The sequence below is a fragment of the Hemicordylus capensis genome, chromosome 4, assembly GCF_027244095.1.
Source record: "Hemicordylus capensis ecotype Gifberg chromosome 4, rHemCap1.1.pri, whole genome shotgun sequence".
Lineage (NCBI taxonomy): Eukaryota > Metazoa > Chordata > Lepidosauria > Squamata > Cordylidae > Hemicordylus > Hemicordylus capensis.
The window spans coordinates 114,224,504-114,245,626 of record NC_069660.1 but is presented as its reverse complement, the minus strand read 5'-3'; the positions used below and the strand labels follow the sequence as shown (position 1 = coordinate 114,245,626).

General features: G+C 43.7%; 1 long non-coding RNA gene across 1 annotated transcript; it reads right to left on the bottom strand.

Annotated features, from left to right (window-relative positions):
* Nucleotides 1-222: 222 nt before the first annotated feature.
* Nucleotides 223-20,936, bottom strand: LOC128325388 (uncharacterized). The gene is made up of 4 exons (XR_008307416.1): nucleotides 20,896-20,936; nucleotides 18,849-19,039; nucleotides 15,558-15,636; nucleotides 223-475 (listed from the first exon to the last, which is right to left on the bottom strand). It is a non-coding gene; the product is annotated as an uncharacterized LOC128325388 (long non-coding RNA).
* Nucleotides 20,937-21,123: the final 187 nt, after the last annotated feature.

The following is a 21,123-nucleotide window of genomic DNA, read 5'->3' as shown; positions in this document are numbered from 1 at the left end:
AGACTACCACGGCTCACATGCTAGAATGTTTGCATCCAAAAATGGTTCTGATCCCCTCTTCCTTCTGTTGTCCCTGAAGCCCTGAAAAAAAATGTTCCTGAGGGCTGGGGGGCACTGAAAGATCTATTCTGGAGGCAGCAGAGAGAAGGGGCAGAGTGGGGAAAATAACTGCATGGAAGCAAGATTCTCACACAAGGGCAGCATTATTACCTGGGGCCTGTTTATTTAATCAGCATTCAGAGGTTGTATTCCTAAGAAGTACAGGCAAGGAATCCAGAGTGTTTCAGCCACATTCCCTTGCTGACTCTCTTGCATCATTTACAAGTCACAGTGTTTCTCCACCTGTTATGACTTCCAACCTTCAGAGATAACAGCCCTTTTTTCAGTTACATAATGACTTATCCTGAGATCATGGGAAGGTAAGTCCAGAGTTGCTGATCTTCTCAGGCTTCACTTATTCAACTGACTTCAGGTTCTGAATGTGAAAATAATGAAATGCTGAAGTAGGTTATCTTAAAATAACAGGCCACTATTTCTGCTTAACTCACTGTGTAAACAGGTGCCTAGACTACATGGACTCCAGTGTCCCAATTTGTAAAATGCATGTAAGCATTCATCCCAATGCGCTTTATGTTTATGGAATGAGAGAACAGAAAGCAGCATTGTAATTATCAAGTGCTGCAGATGGAGATCATCTCATTTTCTGTAAACCAGGAGTACAAATAGACTGTGGCTTTGAGCAATGGCCATCATTCCATCTGAAATCTGCTTGTTTACACTGTTTATCTCATAGTGTCACACACAGGAGCATGTTGGGGGGGGGGAGTGAGGTGAACAGAAGTTTCCCCCAAAGGGACAAACACTCTAATGTGAACATATATTATTTACCAGGTTGTGAACAAGAGAAAGCAATTACAGCAGAAGGCAGGAAATGAAGTAGTAGAACCCAACATGTTGCCATGCAGTAGTAAATAGGTACTGAAGGTCAGACGTCAAAAATGTGACACATTACCTTTTTTTTTACTGAGGTGGCAGTGACCAAAAAGAGCCAGTTAGCATCACAGTGCTAGATATACAAAGGAAGCAGGTAGTTTAAAAAGAGAGGAAAATAATTCTTGACTTAAGGAGATGATGATAAGAGTTTCTGCTGAGGTTTAAAACAGACCAGCTAATGACATAAGCATTATCATTTACAATGAGGGAAAATAGGCTCTTTGGCTGATCAGATAATAGTCCTGAAATATTCTTGCATGGGTCAATCCGAGCTCATTAAACTCCACAGCATATAAATCACAGCACTCAACATGAGATTGATTTATTTATTATTTATTCATCATATTTTTATACTGCCTGATATGTACATCTCTAGGCGGTGTACAAAATTAAACACCGCCATTAAACACCGCGATATGGCACACCATTAAGGTGCTTGTGGCCAAAAGACAATGGGGCCATTCACACGATTAGCAAAAATTGGGCTAGGAGAGCCGAGCCCGATTTTTGCTATATGTGAGAACCACCAGGCTCGGCTACGAGCCTGGTGGTTCCAGAACAGGTAACCCGCTCGGGACCCCCTGGTTAAAAACCAGGTTTGCAGAGTGAGTGCTCCACAAACCTGGGTTTTAGAATTGTGAGTAGCCGCGGTGCGGCTTTGCACTGTGCCTACTCACGAGTAGACCCCCAACCGGGAGACTTAAAAGCAGCCTCACAGCTCGGGGATCTCCCTCATATGCCCTGCGTGCTTGTGCAGGGCATACTGGGGCTTGCGGGGGCCGCATGGCCCCCAAGCTCCCCAGCCCCCACCGGCTCTGTCATGGAGCCAGCAATCATGTGGGTGGCCGATCCGGCTGCCCAGGGCTCCCTCCCCGCTCACCCTGCAGAACTGGGTCTCACGGGTCATGAGACCCGGCTCAAAGTGTAATATTCAAACAGGGTCAAAATACATGTCTTTTACATGTGTGAAATCAGACAGAAAGTATTGGGCTGGAGTTTTTAAAGTTAGGTGGCAAACAGAAAGCATTTGGGATTCTGGTGCAGCGCTGTTAAATATGCTTGCTATGTGTTCCTTCAGAGGAATTCAGAAGTAGAAGACACAGGATCCAATGTAAGGGTTCCCTTCTTACACATACGGGTCAAGGATATGTGGGTCAAGGAGCCCAAACGACAATAGAACAGAGGGGTGCCTCCTCAATCTACGTTCCCTCCACTGGTCACGAAAGTACACATGTTACCTGTATTTTGGCAATTTGTCTGGATGGAAAGAAAGCCACACCTGTTATCATCACTAAGGGCAAGAAAGATAAGATTGAACGTGTTTCCGGCATTTATGTTCTTGAATCCGAAAAAGCCTGGTGCACACAAGCAGTTATAAGGAGGTGGCTTGATTTAATGCTGCCACTTGTTTTGCGAGGTGGCCAAAGAGGTCTGCTAGTCTGGGATTCAGCCAGCACTCACCGTGCTAAAGACATGAAGAACTTCCTTGCAGAGAGAAGAATAGATCAAATAATGATTCCTGCAGGAATGACTGCCTATCTGCAGACTCTTGATATTGCAGTAAACAAGCCATTCAAAGACCATTTGCGTATTGAAATTAACGACTACATTGAAAATAGAATGTCAAGAAATCAGCGTGGAAACTTTGTGAAACCTAGCCTGCAAGAGGTCGTGATCTGGGTGAAGAATTCATGGGATAAAATCACTGACAGTGTTGTTGCCAATGCACTCTGAGCAGGTTACATGGATAAGAGCTGCTCATTTAATGAGAACTCTATTGCTCGACATGAAAGATTGGGGCCAATGGTTCTAAAGGAAATGGAGTCTAAAGAAATTCAGGATGGACTTCCGGGTTTGGAAAGTTATGACGATGTTCCAGAAGAAGATGACTTAACTATAATTGAATAAATGTAGATTGTTGTACCACACTTAATAAAAATAAGACATCCCCTGAAAATAAGCCATAGTGTGTCTTCTTGAGGAAAAATAAATATAAGACAGTGTCTTATTTTCGGGGAAACACGGTATGACACTCTGAGGCATGTTTTGCAAGTGGTTGTTTCATATCAAGTTTCCTTTTGAAACAACATCACTTTATTGCCCAAAGACCTTTTCAGTTTATCTTGCAGAGTGCTGTACAGGATCCAATATTTTGCCTAAAGAAGGTATCTGTGTCTGAGATTTCTTCTTCTTCTAGCATTTAGAACAACTATTGTTGCTTGGGGAATGCCGAACCCACCCACCGCCACCCGCTCTCCACCTTGTGGACTGGTAGAGACATTACATTTATGCATTTGAGGATGTCTGGAATGCAGTTTGCAGAATATCACTCGGGCAGCGATGACCAAGAGAAGACTCACACAGGTACTGAAAACTGGACATTCTCAAACCATAGGGTTGGATCCAAAGGGCTTCAAGATAGCCACAGATGCCTCCCTCAAGCACCAGTGCCTGTACAACAGCCAGATCATTGCAGAGGGTCTGCCAAGAGGCATAAGAGAGCAGGAAATTCCCAGAGGATGGAGAAGGGCCTTGTCTCAATTACTTTGGGCATTCTAAAGAACTGATAGGAAAATAAAATGAGAGTGTATGACCCCATTTGGATGTAGCATCAAACCATAGGTGGACAGTGTCTGTCTCTGGACATCCACAACCTGCACAAGCACCTTTGCATTGTACACTTTCTCTTCACAGGACGCTTCAGTGGCAGTAGCTTCACACATGTGCTCCACAGAAAGGGGAGACCTAAGTAACTGGCTTGCCAGCACTGAGCAACTTACAACCTCTGTGGCCTGAGCCTGTAATGTTGACATAATATTATGTGGCACCATGGCTGTGGCTCTACCTGGACAGGCAGAGGAGGCAGTGATTGATGAAGTGGTAGCCACAGGGGCACACCTAGGTAATTTTGGAGCCCGGACCTGAAGGGCTTCGGAACCGCCCCCCCCCCCCCGCCCCAGCTTGAGGGCTTGGGGGTGTCAGGGGCTGGTCTCAGTGGTGCCATCTGCTGCCATTTGCTTCTTCTGTGTGATGGGATGTCCACTCCCAGCTGTGCTCCCAGGTATTAAGTCTCTCCGATTCAGGAGCACTGAAGCCAGCTGTTCATCGTGTGGCATGGTCCTTGGCTCCACTCCTGACATTTTATTGTGGGTGGTCACCTCCTTACACTTCTTCTTCAGAAACTGCAGTCTTTCCTCACACTGTGCCCCAAGTGCATTGGAAGCCCCTCTGTGTCCTCTGCCTAGAGATCCATTTGAAGGTGGTCTTATTCCTGAACAGCTGCTGCAGTTGTGACTGGACATGGCCAGAGGTCCAGAGGCCCATGAACACCCCCAACTCTGCTTTCGTCCACAACTTTGAACAAACCTTCCTGATTCCATCCCCAGCCTGGCTGCTTTCCATGGTGGTGCTAGTGCCAATCGTGGATGGCAAAGCTGTCATTTCAGCAGTGAAACGCACTACAAACAGAGGGTTCAAATTCAGGTTTTCAAGCTAAAATGGAGCCATGGTTGGGTGACAAAACTGCCGCTTCACACATTCAGACGACCACAACAGCTGGTGCCTGTCTCAACAATATATTGGAAGTATGGAAAGTAGAAGCCAGTTTCTGTTTCAGTTTGGGACAGTGAGTTTCAGACTGACTTCTCTTTAGTTGAAGTAGCTGCCCAGGAGAAATGGAAAAGAGGCTTCTGGTGGATTTGTGCTCATGCAAATCCCCAGCTTGCAGGCTTAGCAGTCTTCTCTTATTGAAGCTCTTGTCATCTAACAACTCTCCAAACCAAGCTCAGACTATAACATGTATTGTATCTCACCATAAACCTCCATAAATCTGGTTTTGCTATGTTATTGGGATTGCAAAAAGAGGGAAACTGTCACGCATCCAGCAAGCCAGAGTACATGGCTTGCTTGGTCACAAGTTGCACAGATCAAAAAAGAAGGAACAACAGTATAGTTATTACTCCACATCTGCAGCAAGACTATTACCTTAAGCCAGACTAGGAACATAGGAAGCTGCCTTACACCAAGTCAGACCATTGGCCCATCTAACCATTGGTCCATCTGTGGCTATCTTGTTGTCTACCTAGATCGGCAGCAGTTTCTCTGAGGTTACGGGCAGAAGTCCCTCTCAGTCCTATCTGGAGATGCCAGGGAGAGAACTTGGAACCTTCTGCATGCAGATGTTCTTCCTAGAGCAGTTGCATCCCCTAACAGGAATATCTTACAGTGCTCACATGAAGTCTCCCACTCAAATGAAAACCCAGGTGGACCCTGCTTAGCAAAGGGGACAATTCATGCTTGCTACCCTAGCCACCTAGTGGTGCAGCAGGGAAATGACTTGAATAGCAAGCCAGAGGTTGCTATAAAAGTTGGACAAAACAAAAGTACTTCTTCTTACACATTTTACTACCTGGTTTGTGCTTTTTGTCACTGTTAGATTTTTTTTGTTGTTCTGGTGTTTTTAATCTTCTTTTTTTACCATTCAGTGGGAGCAATATTACTGAGATATCAAGGAGCTGAACCAAACTGTTTTAGAAAGTGGGGTTTTCTTCCTTTTTCAGTGAACTGCTTGTTTTATTGAAGTCAGCCTTGCAGCTACCTAGAGAAAAATGCAGGTTATATTTTGATATAACCCTGTGGCATTCACATATGAAAAATGTAATGCTCAAGATCACAGAACATGCTGAGACAGCAGCTGACCACTACTCCTTATAGCATATTCCTTATTGTTATAGTATCCTCCCTGTGCAGAAGCCGTTATGCTTGCTTGCTGCAAGAATGTAGACAAATCTTTGCATAATACAGTTTTTAATGCCCTGGTTACATCCACCAGTAAATCCTAGATCTGTTAATAATTAACAGTTTCACTTCTCTGTTACTACAATATTTTACATGGATTTTTTTTAAGTGTACAAAACCTAAGCTCCTTAGCAATCAATTGTAATTCAGAACTTGTTTAAGAACTGCAAAAGACAAAATTATTAGCAAAAGAATCGGGCTTCCCCCAAGGCTGGCTTCCTGGTGTGGAGGGAATTATATTAATAAGTGTGAGAAGGAGGTTTAAAAATAAAGCTTGCCCACTGGGACAAAATGGAGCGCCGAGCTCAGTGTGAATTAAAGTTCTAAAATAAACTAAGCAAGATAGACTTTTACACTGTTTAGTGGGCCAGGCAGTATGTTATGTTACACAAGCTTTCAGGATGAAAAAGATATCTTTTTAGGGATTTATTATGCATATAACGTTGGAATGATAACCACATTTCATGAAGACATGTTTTGTTTTGGTTTTCTCCCCTTCCTTACTCTAAATTATAAAATGGGTATGCCCTAAAGGTTACTAAAAATAATATGAAGGGTGAGTCCGCAGAGATTTTACAATAAAATGTAAGGATAATTTGCCTGATAATATTCTAAGCCAGAACCTCAGGGGTATACTCATGAGTCAAATGGGCAGTAACCCAAAATTTGGTTTTTAAAAAGCCAAATCTGGCAACAGAGGTCACAAGCCATTTTAATATTGACAAAGGCAGAATCGGAATGGCAAAAGGGGTGCTGAGAAATTCACAAGAAACTATAGCAGGGGAAACCAGTAGCAGTTGATACCCAAGATGTCCAATGCCTACATTCTCACACACAGTGTCTGGGGAACAAACAGGAAAAATTTGGAATCTTGAAACAGGAAGATAAATATGGTTCATATATATTGCTGAAACTTGATGGAATGGGACTCATGATTGGAATACAGTAGTAGAATTGTATAACTTGTTCAAAAGGAATAGACCCAATACAGATGACAAATTGGTTACTACCTTTAAGAAAGAGAAAATGGAGGAGCCAGGAAGTTACAGATAGGTCAGCTTGACATTGATACCTGACAAGATACTAGAACAGATTAAGTAGTCAGTTGTGAACACTGAGAAAAGAAAAGAACTGAGAAAAGATTACGACTCCTAGGAGTCAGCATGGGTTTGTCCCAAACCAGTCATGCCATGCTCATTTTAATTCATTTTTGGACGAGGTACTAGTTTTACTAGTTTAATAGGAAAACATGTGGATATACTGTGGAAACATATGGACATAGCATATCTTGATTACAGCAAAGTATTTCAGAAAGTGTATCATGATATGCTTGTTGACAAGATAGTAAAATGTAAGATAGATGGTAATAATGTTGGATTCACAGCTAGTTGAACTATCATACCCAACTAGATCTTATTAATAGCTCCATGTCCCACAGGGCTCTCTTCTGGGCCCTTTGCTGTTCATCATTTTTATAAATGACTACTTGGGTGATGAATTAGAGGGCATGATTGTGAAATCTGCAGATGACACAAGGCATCTTAGAATACAAAATCAAGATTCAAAACTATCTTGACACTTGATCATTGATCCAAACCCAATGAGATAAATGGGAAATGTTTCATTTAAGAATGAAAACTCAAATGCAAAGTACAGAACTGACTTGTGAAAAGGATCTAGGTGAAAAGAATCTAAGTGTACCTACACCACAACTTAAAGATAAGCCAGCAGTATGATGCAGCTCCTTAAAAAGCTAATGCAACCTTGTGGTTGAATTAACAAATAACAAATAACTGCTCCACGTCAAGAGTAGTAATTAGCCCTCTTCAGACATTAAAAAAGGAGGATGTACCCATGTACTGTACACCACTGACATGTTCCAAAGCCTCACTCCCATGTTGAACATGCTTACAGAATTTATCTGCAGACACTGCAAGCGTGAAGAAATGCTTTATGTGATAAGAAGGCTTGGGTACCCATTACCCTGTTATCCTCACAAATGTCCTGCAAGGTAGGATACTATGACCCAGTCTAACTCTCTCTCTATCACAGGGATATTGTGAAGATGAATGGGGGAAAATACCACAATAGTTTTTGAGTAGAGATGTGCAGAACTGGTTCGATTGCAAACTGGACTGCCATGAAATGGGCCAGTTCAAGAAGTTTGATCGCGGACTGCTCTGAATCAGTTTGAGCTGGTTCATTGAATCGATTGATCCAGCTGATCAGTTTGACTGAACTGGTTTGGATACTGGACCAGTTTGGACTGAATTTGAACTGAACTGTTGCAACCAGTTCGTGCAAACCCATATAATGCTCCTTGGAGCAACATAAAAAAATTATGTATATATGTATGTATGCATGTACATACAACAAAATGCAGAAAAGAAAAGAAAAAAGAAAAAGAGTTTTAGAGCATTAAATACAACACTGAGATTCATTAGGAGACATTAGAAGGCAGGCAGAGGTGTATCCAGAGAAAATAGCACCCAGGGCAAGCACTGAATTGCGCCCCCCCCCGCATCCCCGGTCCTAGTCCAGCACTGCTTTACATTACATGGGGTATATACAAGTGAGCAAAGGAAAGACGAGGGGCTCCTCTCCACCCCGGAGGAAGCACAAGCCAAGCACCAGCCTCAGCATGCTGCAGAGAGTGCAATCCTCCTCCCTGCTTGAACGGACGGCTCTAAGAGCCAAGGTGCAGCAGGGAGCAGGACTCGGGGCTGCAATCACTCACACTCACACTCACACACACACACACACACACACACACACACACACACAGAGGCTAGAAAGGGGTGGGGTGGGGAAGAGACACTCGCTTCCTGCAGAGCAGAGGTGCTGCGGAGGAGGGCTGCATCCAAACAACTCAAGAAAACTCTCTAGGGAGTCATGATGAGAAGAGGCAGCACACTAAAGCTGCATACCTATTTCTTGGCAATATGTGTCCCACACTTACTTGGTAGTATATGTCGTAGTCCCCTCGACAAAAAAATCTTTACTTCCGCGTAAACAACAACATGCAAAGGATAAGCCCTTGCCACGCTTGGAGTTTTTACAGCCTCAGTCCTTCCAAATCTAGCACTACTAAGGGGCGGGGGAGAGGCATTTGCAATACAAAATGCAGCACTCTCTTTATCTCCAGCCAGGAGAGGAGCTATTAAAGCAAGACTTTGAAGTTAGCTACTGTTTCCTTTGCGAGCTGTGACTCAAACAACCCGTTGGAAGCGGGCAGGGCTAGGGGTAAACTGCAGCACATCTTTCCGCTATGGGGGAAAATGTTGTGAAGTCTCCTTCCACTCTACCAGTGGCCAGAACAACTCAGAGGAACAAACCTTACCCAAGCTAATGGAAGCCAGATGCCAATCCTTCCATGGCCATCCGCTTTGTCTGACTTAAAACTCCAGACACCGATGGAAAGGCAAACGACGCGCAAATGCCGCCTTCCCCTTTCCTTTGGGCGAGGCCAATCAAGAAAGGCAGCAGTAGACCAGAAATAAGCGCCTGCTTCCAGCAGCACCAGCTCAGCGTTAAGAAGTCTTAATAATAGCAACGGCCTCGGGGTCAACCAACATTCTCCCATGCAGCCTAAAGGAGGCGGAGTTTAGCACCTCCTGCCGCTCAGCATTGGCTGTGTATGTGAACGCCGCCTGACCCCCTGCCGGGGATGTTCGTACTTTACTTACATGCACAACACACAAACACACACACACACACACGTTTACCTTTCCAATTCCAGCCCTGCAAAGGATGCTTAGGTCTACCGCCGTCGCCTCCGCAGCACCTGGAGACCGACATCCGTGCCGTCCCCAGCTGGTTTCCAGCCTTGCACCGGCTAACCCACCCTCTGTCGCTATACCAAGCCACGGGGAGGGAAGGAGGGAAACAGCCAGCAGCACAGCCTTGCTCTTGGGCAAGGAAAGGAGCAAGGGCTGGGAGCCCAGCAGCCAATCTTGCTCGCTAGCCCCAGCTGGTGGGGGGGAGGTTGCACATGAACGCAGCCTAGCGGGCAGTAGCTGGCGCAACAGCATCCTGCCGAGAGCACACAGCCCCTAGAGAAGGGTCCCCCCTCCTCCTCCTCCTCCTCAGCGCTTGCGGGGGGGGTGTGTGTGCACTCCGGCTGCCCAGACTCCAGCAGCCGCTCCCACAAGCCGGTTGGAGGGATGCGGTGAGAGGGGTGGAGAAACAGGCGGAGAGAGTCTCTACCATCATAACTGGCTCCTTCCGTCATGAAAGGTCCCAATGCACCTCGTCTATCGGCAGAGCAGGAAAGGGGTGTCGATCTTGCGCAAGTGGAGGGGGATGGGCTGCGGTGGCACGGTGGCAGTGGTAAGCAGCGGACCCGTCTGGCAGTGCAGTAGCACCCCCGCTAGGGGTGGGGAATTAAATTTTTTTTTTTTTAAAAAAAATAATAATAATTAATTAATTTTTCAAAAATAATTTTGCACATTGCGCCCCCCTGCAACTGGCACCCAGGGCACGTGCCCTGCCTGCCTTACCATTAGTTACGCCCCTGAAGGCAGGAAGAAACTGAAGCGAGATGATGGGGGTGTCACAAGTAACTTGTTTTCCCAAATTTCCATTACATGACAACATTTTATGAACAAAATAATTCATAGATGCCATGAAAATATTGCAGTGAGCAAATGTTTGTATTTAATTACTGAACTATATTATATTAAACAGAATCCAGTAGCAACTATGTGAGAAAATGAGATAAGGCAGGCTATGCAACTGCAACCCATCTCTTTAGGAGTGAAGGACCTATTAGGCTGGTCTACCTGAGAAGGTTATTGGCTCCAGTGGGATTTCAAGAAGCCTTGGAAAGGTTTAGAGTTGACTCTGCTGATGATTCTTTCAATGCTTAGGTGCAAACATGGAATAAACAATCTCACTTTTCTCACGCAGTTGACACAATCGCTCCTAAGCATTCTCTGTGACCTGGTTCAAAATTGGCACTGTGGTATTTGGAAGAATTATGGGAGCTGAAGTGGCGAGGTAGATGACTAGAGTGCAAATGGAGGAAGTTATGATGTGAATCTGATAGATTATAACACAGAGCAGATTTGATAACCTATGCTCTGGCAATACAGGTGGCAAAGAAGCACTTATTTTCTGTCCACATTGCTTCCACAAGTTCATGTCCAGCAGAGTTATTTAGGATTGTGAAAAGGCTAGTACATGCCCCCTCCCTCTTGAACTCAAACTTGGAACCTTTGATCACCTGCTGTGGCATTTTTAATTACTTTTTTTGCAGATAAAATATCTTGTATTTGGGCTAAACTGGATTCCACATTTATTACAGAGTCTACTGGGGAGGTGTTCAGAAACTCCTCTTAAAGGATAAGATTGGATTATTTACAGTTTATGACTCCAAAGGATGTGGACAAGCTGCTTTGGACTGTACGACCTACCAGTTGTTCTCTTGACCCTTGTCCAACACAGCTCATTTCATCTGCCAGTACTACTGTCAGATAAGGTCTGGTATGTATTATGTCTCTCTGAGGGCAGGATGCCTCCTTGCCTTAAGAAGGTGATTGTTAGACCTTACTTGAAGAAATGTGCACTGAATCCCTCAGAGTTAGTCAATTATAGACCTAGCTCCAATATTCCATAGATAGACAAGGTGATTGAGAGGTTGGTAGCCTCTCAGCTACAGGCAGTCTTGGAGCAAGCAGATTATGTAGACCCATTTTAAGTTGGCTTTTGGTTGGGCCATGGAGCAGATACTGCCTTGGTCAGCCAGATGGATGATCTCCAAGTGGGTATTGACAGAGGAGTGTGACTCTGTTAATCCTTTTGGATCTGTCAGCAGATTTCAATATCATCAATGATGGTATCCTTCTGGGTAGCCTGAGGGAAGTGGGATTGGGTGGGGCTGGTGTTTTACAGCGGTTCCTTTCCTACTTCTCTAGCAAATTCCAGATGGTGTTGCTTGGAGATTATTGCTCTGCAAAGTGGGAGGTAATGTATGGAGTTCCACAAGGCTACGTACTGTCTCCAATGCTTTTTAACATCTACATGAAACCACGAGGAGAGATCATCAGGAGATTTGGTGCAGGATGTTATCAATAGGACACCCAAATCTATTTCTCCTTATCAACTTCATCAGGTAATGGCATAACTTCCCTAAATGCCTGCCTGGAGGCAGTAAAGGGCTGGATGAGGGATAAACAACAGAAATTGTATCCAAATGAGATGGAGGTACTGACTGTAGGGGGCGGGGTCAGAACTCTAGAGATGGTTTAGATTTGCCTGTTCTGTATGGGTTTACACTCCCCCAGAAAGAAAAAGTATGCAGCTTGGGAGTGCTCTGGGATTCCAAACTCTCTTTGGTCTCTCAGGCTGAGGCAACGGCCAAGGGCACTTTTTATCCATTTAGGCTGATACGTCAGCTCCGCCCATTTCTGGAGAAAAATGACCTTAAAACAGTGGTACATATGCTGGTAACTTCCAGGTCTGACTACTGTAATGCAGTCTACATGGGGCTGACATGTATGTAGTCCAGGAACTACAGTTGCAACAGAATGTGGCAGCCGAACTGGTCTCTGGGATATTATCGATCTTAAAAGAACTCACTGGCTGCTGCTATGTTTCCAAGCAAAATACAAAGTGCTGGTTATTACCTATAAAGCCCTTAACAGCTTGGGTCCAGGGTATTTAATAGAGCATCTTCTTTGTCATGTGACCTTCCACCTATTAAGATCATCTAGGGAGGTCAGGTTACAGCTTCTACCTGCCCATCTGGTGGCTACTCAGGACTGTTCCTTCTCTGTGGCTGCTCCAGTACTCTGGAATGCAGTCCCTGTTAAAATTAGAATTTCTCCATCTCTGGATGTTTTTAAAATGCACCTGATTTCTCAGGCTTTAAATTTAAATCAGTTTTATGTCATACTTGTTTTTATAATTTCATCCTGTTTTTATATTTGTTGTATTTTAATTTATGTACATCGCCTAGGGATACACATGTCAGGCAGTAGAGATATATGATTAAATAAATAAATAATGAAATGTATGATGTCCGTAAATTAGATGCCACTAAACTCCTTCTAGCATACAATAAATATGGTAGGTGAACCACTTCTTCCCAATTATCTGAGGTGCCTTTGTATTCTCTGTCATTGTTACATTAGGATTATATTTGACAGAAGTGACTATAGCTATAATAGGGGCTGTTGAATAGGAAACAATAACTGCTGTTGATGAAAAGTAGTTGCTCTTTCTTCCTTCCTTTGCAGGCTGCTGGCAATATTGCCACCATTTAGGGATGTGCATGAATCGCGATTTGAACAGAAATTTGGGAAATTTGGCAAATCCCCAGCATCCTTCAAAGAGAGGAGAGCAGGTCCATACCTATTCCTCCACCACTCGCCACCACTTCCTGTATCGGCAGCGCTCCCCCCAGCTCTCATTGTGCGCCCACAGCACCACCACCCCCCGCTCTCATTGTGTGCCGCTGGCGGCAGAAACATGGGCTCCATGCAGATATGGACCTGCTCTCCTCTCTTTTAATCCATGCAGATATGGACCTGCTCTCCTCTCTTTTAAAGGTGCCAGGGATGTGCTGTGAATCGCTGTTCAAATCGCAACTTGTGCACATCCCTACCACCATTTTGTGAAGCAAGTAGGATCCTCTGGCCATTGTTTTTAGGAAGAACAGCTGTTTAGGGATAGACACCCATGAGATGGAGGCAAAATGCTTTTTTGGGTGGTAACCTCTCTCCTTGTGGGGAAAAAAGATTTATATAAGCTATTCTGCTTTATTCTGTTTTAAATATGGACTGAAGTTACTCATAAAAACAGTTCCCGTCTTCTCCTAGGAAGCAAATATTTCTCTCTTTTTTGCCTTTTTTCCTGCTTCATTATCAATAGATTTTGTTTTGACAAAGAACATGAGAAAAATCCTTCCAAAATTAAGAGTATGAACAATTTTTTTTAAAAGGAGGGATAGTCGTCCTTTCTTTAGAAGTACAGCAGTCTTTTGCCTCTCCAGCTTTTCCCCTTTTCTTTTCCAACTGTGCAACATTACTTAGTGTAGGGTCTGCCAAACAGGAGGTAAGAGATGATGGACCCCCTGAGGAAGGAGCAAATGAAGGAGGTTGACTCTGTATGCCTTGCACGTGAATAGGAGGAGAGCTGTTCCACTCTTGTTGTTCCTTTCTGACATCTAATAGTATCTTCTAATGGAACTGAGTAGTGCTATAATGCTTTGAGCAAGGGGACGGCAAGTAAGCTGCCTGGAATCATTTCCCACTGTGTGCCTTTTGAGTGAGTCACTTAGCTACTCACAACCTCCGTTTTGCCATCCTTGAACTAGGAAAAGTAATGCCTACCCATCCCTTTCAAAATCTGTTAAGCTCCAAAGAATGAGAGCATTAGAAAGTGCAAAGTTTCAGTTTATTAGAGTTGCAAACTTTGTGTTGCAAGCTAATAGCAGAGTTCTATGAGCTGTAGTGTCAAGGCAGCTTAAGATCATTCCAGGATCCAAAAGCTCATACTATGGGACAGCTAGTGGCTACCTGTCTTAGGAGTGCACAAAGCTCCTCAGATTCAATTCGCAAGTTCCCATCAAGGGCCCCTCAATTTGAATTGGTGCTTTGAGGGCCCAAGCTGATTTAATGCAGCCTGATTTGAAGTGGAATCCAAGGCTTCAGTGCTTCCACTTCCCTTCCCCTTACTTTTTTTACTAGGAAAGGTGCAAGGTTTCTTGGGAATTGTAATCTTTTCAGTAACTGTAGAAGCCCCTGAAAAAGACTAATGTTCCTGAGAATTTGGAAGCCGCTCCTGAGAAGACAAGGGTCAGACCAGGGGAGGCAGCAAACTTCTTTTTCTTTCCTAAAGAAGCAAGCAGGCAGGCAAGCAAATAAACAAGAAAGCAAGGGGGAAAGGACAAGGGGATAGGGCTAGTTTTTCCTACAGTTTGATTTCTGACTGAATAGGGGTTTGGTTTTGACAGGGCACTTTTAGTTGTGCCTAAAGACACAATGGGTGGGGATTAGCTGCAGGTGAGTCACTCAGCTTTTGGGAGTGGTCACATTGCGGAGGAGGCAGCTGCTGATAATTGGAATTGAACAACAGATGCAGAGCCCAGGTGGGTTACCTCTGCCCTCCAATAAGGCAGTTCACATGACTGACATTAGAATAGAAGAAGCCTCCTACACTGATTTGGGAGCTCTGTGCACACCTGATTTTTGAACCGCTTTGAGCACTTTTGTTCAAAAGTGGTATATACACGTTTGTGACTGTAGTAATAGTACAGTCATCCCTCACCAACCGCGAGGGTTCCATTCTGGGAAGACCTCGCGGTTGGCAAATTCATGGTTGACAAGGCATTAAAACCAATGGGAAACAGGGGGTTAGGGGAATTGCGAAAAGTCAGCAAACTACTGTTAAAAATAGGGGGGGAAATCACTCCTGAACACCTGGAAATTACCCCAAAACTCACCCCAAGCCCCCCAAATCACCTCAAGCCCTCCCATTGCAAAATCCCCCCAAATTATGAAAAAACCTCACCAGACTGTGGATACTCAGGTTGTGGTTGGCAAGACCTGCCGTAATTTTCCAGCTGCGGATACTTAGAACCACAATTGGGAAACCCACGCTTGGCTAGGGATGACTGTAGTTGTCCAGAGACAGCTGAAGAGCCTCAGCTTAGCCAGAAGATTAAAGTGAATATGTTGGGGGAGGGGCAATCCAGTGACATGCTTCTCTCCTGACATATGAATGTTCAACATGCTGATCACAGAAACACCCTTACTCACACTTACAGTATTCGCCTCATCAGACAAATGCTACGACCGTGAGTGACATACCAGCTGGGACGTTTGGTGGGCATACAGCTTCTTTCTGAAAATGTATGAAGAGGGTTATAATGAGAGTCTTAACACAATGTGTAGCATGTGACCTTAGGACTTCATAACATTGGAACATCACCTGACCAGTGTAGACCTGGAAACCAGAAGGAGAATGTGTGGAATGATTCCAGTAAAAAGCACAGTTTGAGTTGCTGTGAAAAGTTCTGAAAGTTCTATCTGTAGATGGTTGAAACATACCTGTACCTATGATCCAGCCATGACTTCCTTGAAGAAAGAGCAGGGTATCAATATAAATAATAAATAACAAACCAGACAGACTAAGGCCTAATTATAACTTGCTTCTTTCCCCTTAAACTAAGTAGTGTGCTAATCTCAAAGATGCATCCCAAGTCTGATTTTTTAAAAACTTGATAATAGGGAAGAGGGCAAAGAGGGAGCTGAGTGTAATTAGCTTCCAAAGGACTAGATAGTTCACAGAATCCTATGTCCCAGTCAGCCTTTCTGAGCAGAAAAAAGGAGGCTGTGATGTTTTTAGCTTGGTTCCTGGAAAAACACCCAAATGCCAGTGACTTTATTCAGCCATACAGATGAAGAAACTGATTTACACAAACACACAGAATTATTTCTCGAGAATTTATTTTTATGGAAATTATAATTAAGCTTCCCACCAATTACATTTGTTCAAAAACTACAGAGATTTATACGCAAAACAGTCCCTAAAGTGAAATTCCTGGTTCTATCCCTTCCTGTGCAATTTCATTTTATATTAAAAGAAAAACCAACCCACCCACCCCCTCAAAAAACCACCGAATCTCCCCAACCTTTAATATTCAACTTGTACTTATGCTGTGAAGGAGTAACTGCCTTTCAAAGAGTTTATCATGGAGAAGCAGCTTGTTTTGTGAACAGGAGTATTCTGTGTCACATTATTTTAGTGCTGTAGTGTGACTCTCACTGGGACATCCAGTAATTCGTATCTCATGCCTAGAAATTTGAAATTAGATATGCTCAGGAACTTGGCAAGGTTACTTCATTTTGAAAATGTTATTTTGGATTTCCTTCTGATAAGCAAAGTGAAGTTTCAGCTCGAACAGTATCAGAAATGGTTGGAGGGCACAATTTCAACATCCATCTGAAACTGGAGTTAAGTTGAGGAGTGGCTTCCTATGTAATAATGAAAGGGACATTCTCATGTCCTGGGGGGAAATGACATGTCTGGTCATCTCAATTTTGTTGTAAATGGTGCTATTGGAAGTAGTATCACTGGTACTGCTGGTATTAGTGGAATATATATTAAATGCTCTTATCATGCATACGCACACATGCATGCAAGCGCGCACACACACACTAAGGATGGATGCATGTTTTTGTTCTTGAGCTGTAAATTGACCTAACTATATTTGTTATATACACAAACTATTTTTTTACCAAGTTAACCCTAAATAGGAGATAGCAAAACAGCTGTGTTAAAGAACAAAGGCTGCAGTCCTGCACACCATTAATCTGCTTAAAGCCAATTGACCTCTAAGTGATTTAAGCAACCTGACTGTGCACAGGATTGTAGTTAACACTTAGATTATGAGTTGAAGTTTAATATAAAGTCTTTCCTATATCATAAATTACCCTAGAACTAAGCAGCAAGTTTTGACTTTCAGGATCTTATGACTGGTTTTTCAAGGTGGAAGAGTGAATGCAAGATAACAATTTTCTTATATATTCACAAATTAATTATTTCTTGCAAAAATGCTCCCTACCTGGTAAGAGCACAAGTTACTACATCTTCTAAGATATTCTTTTACTGAGGTTAGTGGGCTTCCATTGCCTTCCAGCAAGTATTATGTTAGTTAGCATCAATCCTTTCTCCTCCCACCACACCACCACCCAGGAACACAGATCTCCCACTAAGTATTTGAGTAGTCGCTCCCCTCATTTAACGGAACTCCCCCTCCAAATGAATAACCCCTATCTTCAATCCCCCCAAATATTTTTCTCCCCCGAAGTATCTTTCCTCTCCCCACATAAAATTTAATTGGAGAGTTTCTCCTCAAGTGTTCCCTGTCTACAAACCTGTCACCATAGTGAAGACGCAAGTGACCGTGAAGCCCTAGAGCCACGCTGCAAACCATTTCAGAGCTTGGGAATTCCTCCTCAACTGTCTAATATTACTTTGCTCCTCTCTAAGATTCTGCACCATCAGCTTTTTCTCTATGGCTGCTTTGTAACAATCCCCAAAACACTCATTAAAGCATTATTATTAGTTTATTATTCCCTTAGTGTATTTGGATTTGCCCTTCTTGGTGATTATTACTATCAGTATGGTAGAAATATAGCCACAAATCTAGAGAATGAGCAAGCAGTATAGCCCAGGCAGAGAAGCAGAAGGAAGGTACAGAGCTGTAGGATTGTAGCCAATTAGCTATGCTACATGCGATCATTGTTTTCCTTCATATTTGCTTTGCTAATTTACATAGTTTAATAATTTCTAACAATATATATCTACAAGCAAGGAGGATTAGGTAATTATTGGATTTTCCCATTATAAACTTGCAATGCAAAATAAATTGACAGTGTAAAATCTTCTACACAATCATAACACAGAATGTACTGTGGTTGTACAGGAATAACAGGTGTGATAGCTCAGTGCAAAGAAGTTGTTCAGTGCCTGATTTGGTCTGACCAAGTTTGGGGAAGCTCTCCAAACAACTGAGCCAAACCATAACCCTTTCATATACTCTCTGTCAGACCATGTGACTGGCACCTTGGCCTAGTGTTTGGGGGCTTATAAACAGCTCTGTTTGAACTGGGATTAGGCTTTGGAGAAACAATAAATACTTTCATGCGATTTCTTTAGTGGTTTGATCACTGCTTTCTCATCAGACATGCAACATTTCTCTCTCACACACACTCAAAACAGCTCAGCTCTGAATATAATCAGAAAAAACAAGGCTAATGGTACATGAGGTTCTGAGGACTATAATTGCTCTTCAGATAGTGCTTCACTGTTTAACAAACTAACTGGTTCCATTTTGACATTTTCTTTGCCCAAACCAAATTTACATACTAATAAAGTGATATATAGGCTCTATTCACACGTGGGGGAAACTGGAGATGAATGAACTTGAGGTTGACTTTCTTGTACATTTGAATTCGTGAAACCCTTGTACCATCAGAAAAGTGACCTGAGTTTCCCTTCCCAAACTCCAATGTGAACCCTTGGTCTGTAGTGAGTTTCGCTGCTCTTACCTGAGCTTTGCAGCCACCAGCATTATATCCAAATGCTGAAACTGCAGGCTGTGTTAGCTGTAACCAGAGTTGAGAGAGAAAGCTCCTTCAGCTGTGATTGGCTATTGGGGCTGTCCTTCATGCCAGAAGGAAGCCTGCAGCACAGCCATGTTCCCCTCCTCTCTGCAGTCTCCCTGACTACAGGTCAGTTCCTGTGGGTTTCATACAAATGCAGGAAGGTAAGCACAAAAGCAGGGGCGGAGGTGGGAGTTGGCGGGCAGAACTGTGAGTCCATTCAGGGGTGGATCCAGCAGGAAATTACAGGGGGTGCAACAGGAATTTCCTAGGGATGTTAATGGGTCCGGACCAGTCCGGACCGGCATGGGGGGGTCTACCTTTAAGGGTGGGGGGGTAGAACTTACCCCTCCCACCGCTGTTCCCCCTCCGGCGCTGTGTTTAAAATTGAAGTTTTCGGGGTGGCAGCGTTCCTCCATGCCGCCCCTGCCTCCGTCGTTGCCCGGAAAAAGCTGTAATAGAAGCACGCATGCGTGCGGCGCGCACGCCTGTCACCACCGTGTGCACGCACACCGCATACATCACACGCACGCTGCGTGTGACGAATGTGGTGCACGCGCGCCGGCAACAAGCACAGGCACGCCACGACGCACACATGTGTGCTTCTATTACAGCTTCTTCCGGGCAATGACGGAGGCAGGGGCGGCAGGGAGGAACGCTGCTGCCCCAAAAACTTCCATTTTAAACGCAGCGCCAGAGGGGGAAGAGCGGCGGGAGGGGTAAGTTATACCCCCACACCCTTAAAGGTAGACCCTCCCCTCAGTGCCGGATTGCCGGACCGGTCCGTTTCCGAACCGGTTTGGAGGCCTCCAACATCGCCTCTGAACCGGTTCGTGCACATCCCTAGAATTTCCCCCCATATAAAAATATTGGGGCTTGGATTTTCTCTCTCTTGCAAATGCACTATGCCAGGGGGTGTCAAGTTCAAATCTGATGGTGGGCCAGATTAGATTCTGATGCACCCCTGGGGAGCCACACATAGTCTTGCATTCACCACCTTCTGTCTTCCTCCTCCTCCTCTCTGCTCTTTCTCTCATTTTAGAGAGAAATTAAAACCTTATTTAATTATTTAAATTATTAAATAATGCACCTCTGGGGAGCCACCACACATAGCCTTGCACCCACCTCTCACCACCTTCTGTCTTCCTCCTCCTCTCTCTCATTCCAACTATAGTGTGTATGTCTATATACTGCAGTATATATACAATGTATAATGTATGTCTATACACTGCAGAATGAAAAGCCACCATTTTGATTTCAATTAGGACAGCAGAATGTTATATATGCAGTTACCCCAACTTTGCAGAATTTAAAGACAACCAATCATTTCATGGGCAAGGGAGTTTTAAAAATTAGTTTCTTGTGAACTGATTTGCAAAGCCTTATTTTAAAGCAAGTGTTCAAAAATAGACTTTTGGTGGGGCAGCATGTTACAAGCACAAAGCAAAATAAAATAAAATAGTAATGTTTAAAAGGGGAAACATGTTAAGAGAACCATTTTCTCATATTTTGCTATTCAAGCCATTTTGAGAACTCTGCTGCTAAAAAAGCAGCATATAATTTTTTTTTAATAAGGGTGGGGCGGGGGGAGAAAAAGAAACCCACATGCAAAGACCAGATTAGAGTTATAAGCAGTGTTATTTCAGAAACAAAAACAGATCCATTTTGTCAGAGCATTCCCCCCACTCCCCATTCTTTTCAAAGCTTTTAATACTTTTGCACTGGCTAATTTCCTCACAAGTATACTGTTGGGATAGGGAGTTTTTTTCTTAAAAGTTTGCACTAGAACAGTTTTGAATTATTATTTTTTTAATTTAAAGCTTAAAACTCTCTCACACACATGGGATGGGACTTCCCTCGCAATCACAACACACACAGAGTTCATGGTGGGCATGCAGGGAGAGAGAAACAATGTAGTTTGACCATGGGGAATAAATCACACACAAACCAAACAAACAGCAAAGGGTTGGTTTTTACAAAATATTTTACTTACCTTCTTGGAGGAAGCCCAACAGCCAGATTCCTTGGCTCTGCAGTTATATGCAAATTCCAAGAGGAGGAGGAGCACAAGACTCCAGGAGAACCAATAGGGCTGGGAGAAAAGTTAACCCTTTTTTTACTCTCTACTACTGCCAATCTCCAAGAGACTCAACATTAATTCACAGGGGGTGCAACTGTACCCTTGCACCCACCCGAGTCCATTGGACCCATAGTTCTGTGC